Consider the following 13,502-nt stretch of genomic DNA (forward strand, 5'->3'; position numbering starts at 1 on the left):
CACACACACACACACACACACACACACACACACACACACACACACACACACACACACACACACACACACACACACACACACACACACACACACAGAGTCATGGAAGCATTAATGTGGGGGTACCGCATGATAAACAAGCACAGACATATTCTCCCACTTATTCAGCCTTCTTACTGGAAAACCACTTTTCACACAAAATAAAAGAGGAAAAAAGCTGAGTTACAACAGAGAAGCCGCAGCGAGGGGTAGTGGTGGAGGTGGGGGCACTGTTCTTTCACAATAAAAGTCCCAAAAGCATGCTTACTCACACATGTAAACCATGCTTTCACAAGACTATGTGGATCCAAGCAAAGGTATGCAATTTTACAATAGATGGTTTCAACAACAAAACAAACGGACAATGGGACATTTTATAACGGACTACATTTCATCTCCCGTCAGCTATTGCAAACACAACAGGGTTTTTACATAATGACAGTTTAGTCACTGATGCGGATATAAACTGTAGACCAGCGTTCTAAATGTTTTAATTCACTTCAATATAATCTGATCCCAGTGCTGCCATGGAGCTGTCCTGTGGGCGCTGACTTTCCACGTTGTTGTCAAGGGAATATAGTCAACGTCTCTACAGTGGCGTCACGTGGGTAAAATAACAGGGGAAGCCAAAAAAAAATTATTAAAAAAAAATTTATTAAATATTTTTATAAATCTTTTTTTTTTTTTTTTTTTTTAAGTCAAGCAGTCACCATGTACACTACAGTATGGCTCGGCGGCCAGTCAAACTTTATTTTTATTTATTTAACAGATTGCAGAATGGGTACAATACAGTACGGCTCAATACACACAATTGTATAAGGGGATGCAGACCAGAGAAAGACGTTTGTCTTGTTTACATCAGGGTCATTAATACTGCTGGAGCATTGGTTCATTTTTGGTCCGATTTTTCCTTGCACGATTTTGCGCGCCGCGTGGGAGCAAATTCGCGCGCCCGTGGGACACTTTTCCGTTTCGGAGAGTTTATTCCACGCTTTCTGTTTTCCTTTTCTAAGCATTTTCGGGGCTACATGTGAATAAGTAAAAGTTGCGGGACGCCCAGATGTTTCCACGATAGAAAGCTCGCATGGATCCCATAATAGGCTCACTTAATACAGCGTTTTTAAAATCACGCGACATTTTCAGGGTCGCGAGCCGACCTTTTCCCCTCGTTTTGGATGATGGAAGTGATTTAGGAAAAGCTTCGGCACGCCGAGAGGTCCCCGTGGATTTAATCTCGCGAGGATCGGGGCAATATTCGGCCCGTGGGAACAGTTACGGGTTAATACAATGTTCAGAGTGCAGAGGGGAAAATATGCTGAGTGTTTTCCTCACAGCCCCGTTTTAAACTTTTAGGGTGTGGCAGTCAGCTCGAATCTGATTGGCTAGGATCGGATTTGGACTCTATAATGCTGGAAGCCTGGAGAAAGAGACCTACCCCCTGCCTCTCTCCTATACTAGCATCAGTGAGCACAGTGAGTCTGACAGTGTGTTAGAGGGAGTGAGAAGGAGAAGAGGGAGACATTAAAAAAAATAAAATAAAAAATTATAACACAGATGCACAGATGAAAAAGAATGTAAACTATATTAAAAAAAAATGATATTTTTTTTATTTATTTTTTTCATATTTCATATTTGATATTAATTCATATTTTAATATTAGGGAGGCATGGCTTCCGTTGGCTTCCATAAGGATTCGCCACTGCGTCTCTAGACTTTTTTTTTTATAATGCCGGAATCAGACTATGCAAATTCAGCCAGATTTTGACTACGGTTTTGTCGTGGCTGACACACTGCCAATGTCGTGCCCGATTATGAATGGGCGTCTTTACATAATCAAAGAAGAAAGCCCCACGACACGCCTACAAAGAGTACAACATGTAGTATAGCATATAGAATGCTTTGCCTTTTTTCTTCTAGTGTGACAATTCCTGCAACGCGTTCTTTGACTATTTCTCAAAATGAGAAGTCCAAACCAAAGCCCTCCTCCTCGATCCCTGGCGCACCTCATGCCAAGACGTCACGAGGCGATCTGACGGGGACAAACACGTAGTGAGACATTTTATGATGCCATGATAACCTAATCTGACATGGTGACCATCGTGAAAGACACAAATATCGTGTAGTCTGATCCCGGCCCTTGCACAGGACCTTGCACTGCAACAGGAAATACACCTGGGTTCAAGCTGTTCCCTTAGCAACACAATTCCACTGAAACCAACCTGTATACCATTGTCCACAAGGTGTTATTCTTTAATATGCAAATATTGCACACAGTCACACTGTATTGGAAAAAAAATCTAATGTCCAGCCCTACTTATTACATCTAACAAACAATTTCTGCTTCGCGTCGGGCTGAACTACACCCCTTAGCTGTGATATAATAACCATATACCATGGCCTGTCGTGAGCTATTGCTTAAGTATAACAGGCCACTGTTGCCAAGCCATTGGCAGAGCCCATACCTTTCAATAACAATCCCTCTCTCAGCACTTGCTCTTCATGCGCCCTGCAATGCGGCCCTGGTCGCGTACAGGTATCATCTCAACACAGTGAGCAGTCACTCGGGTTGGGTGAACCCCCGGGCAGTAGGGCACGAAGAGAAAGCTCTTTCTGTGAGTAATCTAAAAGAGCATTCTGCACACACAGCGTTCCTCTGTCAGCATCCACGCTTAGCGTGCCGCCCGCCGCCAACACAGACTGTGTGGAACCGCATTGAGCCACAGCACAAGACGACTGTGTGGACCCCGTCTGACTGACCAACACACACACACACAACATATGGACTGCGGGACACAGAACTTTTGACTGAATTCGGGTTCTGTGTGGCACCGTGTGTGGGGAGGGGTGGGGACGACGTTCAGTCAGAGACAGAGAGCACAGAGTTATGCTTCTACAAACAGACTCACACCCACTTCCCCCCTGAATTACAGCAGTTACTAAGGATATTGGAGGTTTATATACCGAGGATATTGGATATTTTAGAGGACTATAAGCTCACCAGGAGTGTTATTTTACACAACACACACCCAAACCTCTCTCCGTGGGCCGGCAAGGCTCAGCTCATGGTAGGAAAGGACTTACTTTTTATTTCTACAACGTATTAGCTCCTGAGCTTTCGTCTCCAGCCTAAAAGGTTCCAGGCTGGCTCAACCCGGGCATGATGACGCGACCCGGCATCCCCATCGGGTCGCATCGCGTTCGGGGCGTTCGGGGGTTCGCGTTCGAGCTCTGACCGGCTCCACAAACAACACAAAGACAGACACACGGTGACATAGTAGGAAGGAGCAGAGGGGATGGTTAGCAGTCGCAGTCAGGCTGGAGACAAGACTGACAGGATGATGAGTGCAGGGCTGATCGCTCTTTGTGTGTGTGTGTGTGTGTGTGTGTGTGCGTGTGCGTGTGTGTGTGTGTGTGTGAGTGAAAAGAAAACACTAACCAGAGTCTGCTGACACTGGTTCTACATGCAGGTTGAAATAGAACAATACAAACAACAACACAGCCAGGCTTTCTACTGGACAAACATTCCCAGAGCCTTTAGCCCGAAGCTCAGCTAAAAAACACTCACACAGCCCGGCACCTATTCTTCTCTTTGTGCGGAGCGCTGCCGGTCGGCCTGTTTACTTCCATATTCTATCATACAACTGTTTGGTTTATCCACTCCACTCCCCCCCCCCCCTCTCTCTCTCTCCCTCTCCCTCTCTCTCTCTCTTCTGTCGATCAATCTTTCTCTCTTCCATCCATCCAACTCTCTCTCCCATCCATCCATCTCTTGGATGCCAGTTCCACAGTACATCAGTTCTTTGTGGGTTTTCCTCCACTCTCCCTCTCCTCTCTCTCTGTGTGTGCGTCCTGTTCGAGGGCATGATTGTGCTCCATCAAACCCCCGACACTGACCCTGAGACTCTCCTCCAACTCCACCGTGATATGAATTCCTCCATGGCTACGACAACTCTGAGCAATCATAACTTATATCTACAATAAACTCAGGGCTGCAATAACTCACAACTACAATAACACAGCTCTAATCAAACAAGGCCCCGCTGAGGCCTCACAGGAAAAGCCCAAGTGGGCGATTAGAGTAGAGATAGATGTGTGGGGTGGGGGTGGGGGGGACACACCGTTGTATTACTGCACAATAGAACTTGAATTGTTAGAACGGCCATTCACATTGAAATCCACACCCTTGAAGGCTCGTTTGGCTGGTACACCTTAAAATGGCTGCCATAGAAAAGTTGTTATGGAAAGGATTCTGGTCTGGTATCACACTCGTACGCAGAGCCGTCTCTACACCTGTACGCAGACATCCGCAACCAAATTAGTTTGAAAGAAAATGCAGCTATAATGTTGAATTGGGTGTACACAGTTTGTCGTCGTTTCCATGGACACAGAGAATAAACTAAGGGGAGGACAATAAGTAAGGGATAATGTATAGCTACGAGGTCATTGTCGCAAAATAATTGACCGACACAGAGTTTAAAATACCGAGCCGCCTCGGTGAGGTGTTTTAAATGTCAGTGAAGGTCAATTATTTTGCGATGATGACCGAGTATAGCTATACATTATCCCGCTTATTACATGGCTAACTTACTAACAATATACCTAATTCATTTGACAAATCGCAGTTGTTCTGTGGCTCTGTCAGCCCAAATAAAGTGATTATTATTATCGCGGGCAGCCCGGCAGGTGTGTCTGATTGGCTGCACTGAAACAGTGGGGCTTGATTACTCCAGCTGCGAAAAACAATAATCACCGGTGGTTATCGAAAAATAATTCACCGCTGTCGGGGGCTAGCATTTCGGCGAATGTGAAAACGCCATGTAATAATATAATTTATTCAATATGGTATAATGATACGAGTACATGTAGCACTGCTTCGTTTACTTCCTCCTTGGGCAGAGATGCCATGGAAGGAGTTCAGCGCTGGAAGACAACTCAACTACAGACAGCTTGGTTTGTCTCCAGCTGTGGTAAAATGGAAGCCATTTTCAAATAGTTTTATTACGACAATGACCACACTGTCAAACATTCCGCTGTCTAACATCTCTGCCCAAACAGTAAACTAATCGGTGCAAATTGTATTATTGTTCCACCCCATATTTCTTTGTCTCTTTTATAAATAACGACCAAACATTTGCTGAAAATGTCTTTATAATAAAATTTCACAGCATCTGTGCAGCCTTTGTTATTCACTGTGTCCATGGCAACAACGACGAACGAAGCCATCTCTGATCTTATACTATTCTAGCATGAAAAAATATTACGTGTTACCACGGCAAAGGCATCGTTTGGATGAACATTCCGGTGGCAGTTGAGTTGAACATTCCTTAAGTGCTGTACTTAAGTAACATTTTCGAGCTACTTCATTTTAGGGAATTTTATACTTTTACTCCACTACATTTCAAAGGAAATATTGTACTTTTTACTCAACTACATTGATCAGAATATCAGAATATTATCAGTTACTAGTTACGTTGAAGACAAATATGTTGCATAGAAAACATGGCAAAAATGTATGAAGATTATATACTTTCACATTTGAAGCCTGTCAACTTCAAGAGGACATAACTGGACCACATACCACTTTAACATAACCTTTAATTAGAGCAGCATAACTGGACCACATACTGTACCACTTTAACATAACCTTTAGAGATCAATGATTCAAACATAGAATGCTCCCAAGCACTGGAATACACAAACGTTATGCAGAATGTATACTTTTACTTTAGATACTTAAAGGAACACTCCAACATTTTGGGAAATTACAGTAGCTTATTTGCCACCTACCCTGGAGTTAGACAAGAAGACATACCTTTTTCTTCTCTGTGCATGCAGTAAGAGTAGGAAGAGGTTGGGAACTAGGCTAATGGAGGAACCTACTTCCAGTGACTGACGCCAAGCTAGGCTAACGGTGCGCATCTTCCTACTCCTACTGCATGCACAGAGAAGAAAAAGGTATGTATCTTAACACTCCAACATTTTGGGAACCCTGGAGTTAGACAAGAAGATACATACCTTTTTCGTTTACATAAGTAGATTTTTCGTATTTGTTTATTTATTAAGTTAATATAAAGCGTGTTTCGAACGTTTTTGAGGTTGTTAAATACACGCTTTTGATTTCTTTAACACTTCGATTGCCCAACCCGAGTTTTCTCGGGTTTACTCCCCCGCGGGGTGAATGCCCATCATGAGAATATTCGTTTTTTCTCGTTTATTTTTTTTTATTAGCGATCTGAATTCATATTTCATCAACCGATCTACCGTTGGTAAATCAGCCCTCCAGGCGCTCAGATGTGAAAAAAGCGCCCCCTATCGTCTCCCAGATGGTAATTCACCCTTTTGGATTGGACTCAATGAAAAGGCATGAGAAAAAAAAACCCGGACTCCACATTTTACTTCTCACGCATGTGACCGGAGTCGATCAGCTTCATTCTGGACCCTCAGAGCAGCGGGGATTATGTGTTTTACAGTATACGCGGTGGATCAATAAAATTATCGATTTTCGGAATGGCGAACACACTAACACGTACACACTATCGATAATCTAGCGTTTATTTGAAAACGATTCATAAATAGGCCGATAAATTACAACGTTCTAGAATATTCCAGTACAGGGCGATTATCATGGAATCTCTTATTTTTTCGGTGAAAACGAGGGCTTTTCAAAATGATATAAAACGGAAATGAACCGATAAAAAAACAATCCGCTTCGACAATGTTGACTGGAAATGGGTCATTGATAATGCGACGGGCAGATTAGATACATAGCCATAATTTAAAACATAGATTAGGCGATATTAACGTTAACATTGAAGTGGTGCTGGGCATTCAAGGGGGTAAAAAGGAAAACACGGCCGGCTCTGAAAAAGTGTCTTTTTCGTGCTTATTTTGAGAAGGGTCCAGCTGCACAGTAAGGCTGTCCCCGAACCCTGTTTTTGGGATTCGAACTTCGTCAGGGTTTTTCGAACGAACGTTCGAACCTTCGTTTTTAATAACAAATAAAAATATAAATTTTTTTTTGTTTTAATTTTTTTTTTTTTTTTTTACTATCTTCAAACTAAATCCTACATTTTAATAAAGTGATTAATCTGATTAAATGACTCATTTTTTTTTTATTAAATCAACTTTCCAGCCCCAGACCCAGCCCAGGGTGAAGCCCCAGCCCAACTAAATCAATTAAATCAACTTTCTTTAACAGTTTCAGTGCCGTTGATTAACATGGTAAAACCTCCTTGGATGCCAGCATCCACTTCAATGATAGCGTTAAAAATGCATAATCTATGTCTTAAATTATGTGTCTAATCTGCCCGTCGCTTATCAATGACTTGTTTGCAGTCAACATTGTCGAAACAGATTGTTTTTTAATCTGTTCATTTCCGTTTTATAGCATTTCGAAAAGCTATCGTTTTCTCGAAAATTTCGTAAAAAAACGACATTTACTGAAATATTCTCGAATACACTAGAAACGTTGTAATCTTTCTGCCTATTTATGAATAGTTTTCAAATAAACGCTAGATTAACGATAGTATATGTGTACTTATGCACGCTATAGAAGCGAGCTGAGAAATCGATGCTCTCATTTCCTGATCAACGCGCACACACACACACACGCTGTTATCTCAGTGAAAATAGCTCCGATTATCCTAAAACTGGTAATATAGACTCCTTACCTTATAGGGGTGGGAATCACCAGTTTCATCACGATACGATACGATATCGATTCTTTGGACAATGATACGATATTTGCCGATATCACAAAGTCTGCCACGATACGATACGATTCGATTCGATTCAGGTGCCTGCGATCGCTGTGAGACGATATCATATGCCCATTTAACACAATCAGTCACATTTAGATAAACTAAAAAAAAGGCTACGGAAATATCAATTGACGTTTTTATTTTTGAGCTCTTCCAGACATTTAAATGAAAGAAAATCTATTGTTTTTAATACAAATAGACCTCCTGTTCACTGTAAAGTGCCACGTTTTTATATATTGAGCTTTAAACTTTAAGTAAAATGTTTTGGAACTCACAACACGCAAGCTAAAACCCCTTCCTCTCCCAAACCGTTCCATGATGATCATGTAAATATCAACATTATCTGTCCATCCTCAGTAAATAATATCAATATAATAATACTCCTGACTTCATCTAGTATTTTCATACACACACACACACACACACACACACACACACACACACACACACACACACACACACACACACACACACACACACACACACACACACACACACACACACACACACACACACACACACACACACACACACACACAGAATGTCCCCTCTCCTCTCTCCGTTTCTCTCTCTCTTAGCTTAGTTAGCTTAAGCAGCTAATGCAACGTTAATTTAGCGACGTGGGCATAAAAGAATGGCGACAGAGCTGTACAGAGCTAAACGGAGTTTCACAACACTGGCCGCAGGGCGGATATGACGTCGCCGGATTTTCAAAATAAGAGTATCGCAATATGAATCGATCTTTTTACGCTGCATCGATCCTATTTGATTATTGATAATAGATCGATATATATCGATCTGGATCGATGTATCGTCCCACCCCTATTACCTTATATCAGATGTTCTCCAAAAAGATTATTCCAATTCCTGATCGCCATTCCAAATATCGATCGCGTTTATTGATTGATTATTGGCTACTGTAAATATATATTCCAGGTTGCTTTCCATCTTGCAATCACTTCTCTGTTCATCAGATCCCTTGCCAGCATAGTGGAGCGAGGAGGCTCCCCCCCCACCCAAACCACAGTGTAATCGAATGGGGTGCAGTTACATAGGGATAGACGATAGGGGGCGGTATTTTCCCATTGGAGCTCAAAGAGAGGCTGCTGTACTAACGGGAGGCTCAACTGATGAAATATGAATTCAGATCGCTAATAATAAAAAAAAACACATTTAGCGTCGTCGGCTCTCAACGGGGGGCATGCAATAACGTTATATAGCGTCGTCGGCATTGAAAGTGTTAATGAATATAACTCATCAGTTTCTTTTAATACTATAATATTAGTGTAGCCTAATCTTTATCTGCAACTGTGAAGAAAAACCCCATTGGTTTAAACAGAATTAATAGAAAAAAAATATTTTAAAAAAAATAAAGAATTTCATTGCGTTCGTCACCAACACCGGAGACACTGGATTCGCCTGTTCGAATCCAGCTCACAGCTCCGGCGTTGTCACCAGCTTGGCTGGCCGTTCACACTAATACAATTGGCTGTATTAGAGGGTGGGAAAGCTGGCGGGGTGGGTCCGGGTCGTTGTAAACAGCGACTCCTACAGTTCGGTCGGGGCGCCTGCTCAGCGCGGATAGGATCTAAGGGGGGTAGTGTGATCCTTCCACACGTTACACCCTCTCAGTGAGAGTCCGCGCTGCCAGGTGAAAAGAAGCGGTTGATTGGCTAGATGTGTGTCGGAGGAAGCACGTGATAGCCTCCACTCTCCCAGACCGACTGTGGGGGGTAAGTGCGCAGCGACCAGGAAGGGGATTGGGAATTGGCATAACGACTAACATTGGGATGGGAGAAAATCGGAGGAAAAAGGAGGGGGAAAAAGATCAATAAAAAATAAAATAAAGAATTTCGAATGTTGATTTAGAATTCGAATGCCAACGTAACGGACGAAGGTTCGAACGTTCGAACGTTTGGGCTCAGCCCTACTGCACAGCCAGAGAGCAACGCTCTCAGGGCCGCACTGCGACGGCCACGCTGTGAGGGCCGCTCAGCAGCGCCACCCACCCAATGGCTGAATTGGTTGGAGTATTGCAGCTTGGTCTCTGTGCACGAGACTGTGAGGGATGCGCGAAAACAATCGAAAGTAAGTAACGTTACGTTAGCATAACTAACACTTGAATAACTACAAATTAATATAAATATAGGAGAATTTGACAACAAAATTAACAATATGATGCCGCAAGGGATTGTGTATAATAATTAGTGTACTAATGGCACTGACTTCAACGTAAACTTTGTAGCCTAAGTAACTTGCAGCCCTGCAAAACGAATTGTTAGTCCAACATTAATGTAGTTTAAAGTTGTTATATTTCAATTGCCTTACTTTACATACATATAAGGTAAGGGTATACTTTTGCTATGCTATACACTACAGTCGATGTGGGTATGATGGTAATTAAGGAATGGTGAATATTATGTTTAATGTAAATATGTGTATACTGGATATGAACAGCAGTATTATAGGCCTACAGCAGTATTGTACAGCAGTATTGTACAGCCAGCAATATTATACATTATTATACATGACAATTCTATGCAAGTAGGCTATGTCTAAGCTATTTTACAGTATTATACATGAACTATGTGCAATATGCATAAGACTATGAGCTATATGTCGGTATGTCAGGTGGTCTTGTGGTCAAATTATGTATATGGAATCATATAAGAATGTTCAATTTGACCAATTAGGCCCTTTATTTTTCTAGATGCATATCACAATTAAAATTGGTAAATCTTGATGCATCACATGCTGCCAGCACTTTCATTGCCCTTTCTGAAATGCATCCTTATTCAAACCAACAAGGTTGAGTAAATTGAAGAACCACTTGGTCCATTTTAAGCAGGCAGTTTCCTATGAAGGTAAAGTTGGCCAACATTCTCTGGGAAATGCAAATCGATTTACAGTAGAGACCATTTGAGAAATTAATCAAAACTAACCCTTCTGTGATGTCTGTGGCAGGTAATAGGTATATGATTCAGATGTTGTAGCATATTCAATTGACAAATGATCTCTCTCTCTCTCTCTCTCTCTCTCTCTCTCTCTCTCTCTCTCTCTGGTTTAGGCAAGGTTTAGGTTTACACTTCATCCTACTCCTTTTCGAACATTACTGTGTTGCTTGTTTGTTTTTTAATCTGTTTATTACTTCATTGTTTTATTACATTTATTTATTTATTTCATTTGTTTTTCATTTATGTTCGAAATAAATAAATGCATTCATTCATTCAAGATATTGTGTGAGCAAAAAAGAAAAGAAAACTGCATGTTATGAAGTATAGTTAATTTACTATATGTATACATCCTCTGGCCTGTTTGTAGAACTTCCCTGTGTGGTTGACAAAGCTAAACCCTATTGATATGAAGTTGTCAAACCCTATTGATATGAAGTCTAATGGGAACATGAGAGGATGCCGTCATTTGCTGCTATGTTCATCGCAGTCCAGTCGCAATACTCCAATTCAGCCATTGGGTGGGTGGCGCTGCTGAGCGGCCCTCACAGCGTGGCCCTCACAGCGTGGCCCTGAGAGCGTTGCTCTCCGGCTGTGCAGCTGGATACTATTGGCTTATTTCTCGCCAGGTGGACAGTGCCTTGGTGCTGAAGTGTCATTCAAACTATCCTTACTTAAATATGACTGTGACGGGCGACGACGGCACCACACATGTGAACAGTAACAATGCAATTAATTAATGTCTTTTTTTTTTATCCACTTTTTCTCCCATTTTTCTATATTTTTCTCCCATCCCAATTTCGTATCATCCAATTCAACCCTCCCCTGTCACGAACGCTGTTTCTTGCCTCCCACAAGCCGGCTGCAATGTGGACTAAGTCATACATAGCACAAGTCCCCTCCGGTACTTGAGGTAACAGCAGTCGCATCTTTTCACCTGCGCAGCTCGATCTCTCAGTGTCGAGGAGTAACGCGTGGGAGGCTCACGCTGCCCCCGACACTTTCCTGATTCTACTGCGCAGGCGCACCAACCGACCTGTAGGAGTCGCTTGTTCACAACGCCCGATCCCCACCCATCAGTTTCCCTCCCCGTAATACGGCCGATGTGTATTACTGTGGACGACCAGCTAAACTGAAAACAATGTGGAGAGCTGGATTCGAACACGCGAATCCTAGCGTCTCCACACTGGTGGCGAGTGCCTTGCCCACTACACCACCTAGCCGCCCGCAATTAATTAATGTCTTGTTGTAATTAGTATATACCCAATGCCATGCGTCTTCTTGAAGCGGATTCAGCTTGTTTTGCTCCGATTTGACGTCAGTTTAAAACCCTTCTACTCGGCATATTTAATTCCGCCTGGATCTTTTCTTTTTATTGTGCGCTGTAGCATTGTCAAAGAGTAATTGCTTTTGCCCTTTTCCCTTTGGAACTTTATCCTTTATCTTTCAATATCTTATTTGACGTTACTGTATGATATAAGTGTGTATTAAAAGACGGAGCTGTTAATGCGTATTGAAGGTTTGTGTCCCCGGGCAAGCTATATTCATGTATTCACGTAACTCGCATATATCCTCAACTATCCACAACACCAGAGCGCATCACTTTAAAATACTCTAGTGACTGGGGCGGCTACGTGGTGCAGTGGGCAAGGCGCTCACCACGAATACTGGAGACGCTGGGTTCGCCTGTTCGAGCCCAGCGCTCCACATTGCGTTCAGTTTAGCTGGTCGTCCGTACTAATACACATTGGCAGTAATAGGGGGTGGGAAACTGATGGGTGGGGATCGGGCATTGTGGACAGCGACTCCTACAGGTCGGTTGGTGCACCTGCGCAGTAGAATCAGGAAGCGATGGGGGCGGCCCCACCAAAGCGCAGACCCCTGACGCTGAAAGATCGCGCCACGCAGGTGAAAAGATGCAACTGCTGTTACCTCGAGTATCGGAGGGGACTCGTGCTATGTATGACTTAGTCCACATTGCAGCCGGCTTGTGGGAGGCAAGAAACAGCTTTCAAGACAGGGGAGGGTTGAATTGGATGATACGAAATTGGGATGGGAGAAAAATAGAAAATGGGAGAAAAAGTGGATAAAAAAAAATACTCAAGTGACTGACAGACATTTGGCAAGCCTTTATTTCAGCGGGGAACATAGGACCCTTTTTTTGTTCGGGAGCGGGCGGGACCGGGGAACATAGAACCTTTATTTCGGGAGTGGGGAACATATAGGACTTTTTTTTTTGAAAAAGCAGGGAACATAGAACCCCGGGAACATAGGGATGACCCCCTTCCAGTGACTGACGCTAAGCTAGGCTAACGGTGCGCGTCTTCCTACTCCTACTGCATGCACAGAGAAGAAAAAGGTATGTATCTTCTTGTCTAACTCCAGGGTAGATGGCAAATAAGCAAATTTCCCAAAATGTTGGAGTGTTCCTTTAAGTACATTCAATAGCAAATACTTTTCTACTTTTATTTATAATTTGAATGGAGGACATTTACTTTTACCAGAGTACTCATTTACATGTATCTGGGTATTTCTACTTTTACTTAAGTAAAGGAACTGTGTACTTCTTCCACCACTGAAGGTGGGTGTGGCCTAAAGCGTTCATCAGCAACACATGGGCCCCGTGTCCACTCCTTTAAACACTCTCTTGGAGCTCAGTTCCTCTGTGCTCTCCATCCACCATTATTTATTTATATACCAGAAAATCTATTTTCGGTTTACTATAGAGCAGAGGGACTGGAAGACCCATGTTACT

General features: G+C 42.7%; 1 protein-coding gene across 1 annotated transcript in view; it reads right to left on the reverse strand.

Moving 5' to 3' along the window:
• Window positions 1-13,502, reverse strand: part of scfd2 (sec1 family domain containing 2) — a 325,751-nt gene that overhangs the window by 203,117 nt on the left and 109,132 nt on the right. The gene's annotated exons all lie outside the window — the stretch shown is intronic.

Source organism: Notolepis coatsorum, assembly GCF_963971535.1.
Source record: "Notolepis coatsorum genome assembly, chromosome: 2".
Lineage (NCBI taxonomy): Eukaryota > Metazoa > Chordata > Actinopteri > Aulopiformes > Paralepididae > Notolepis > Notolepis coatsorum.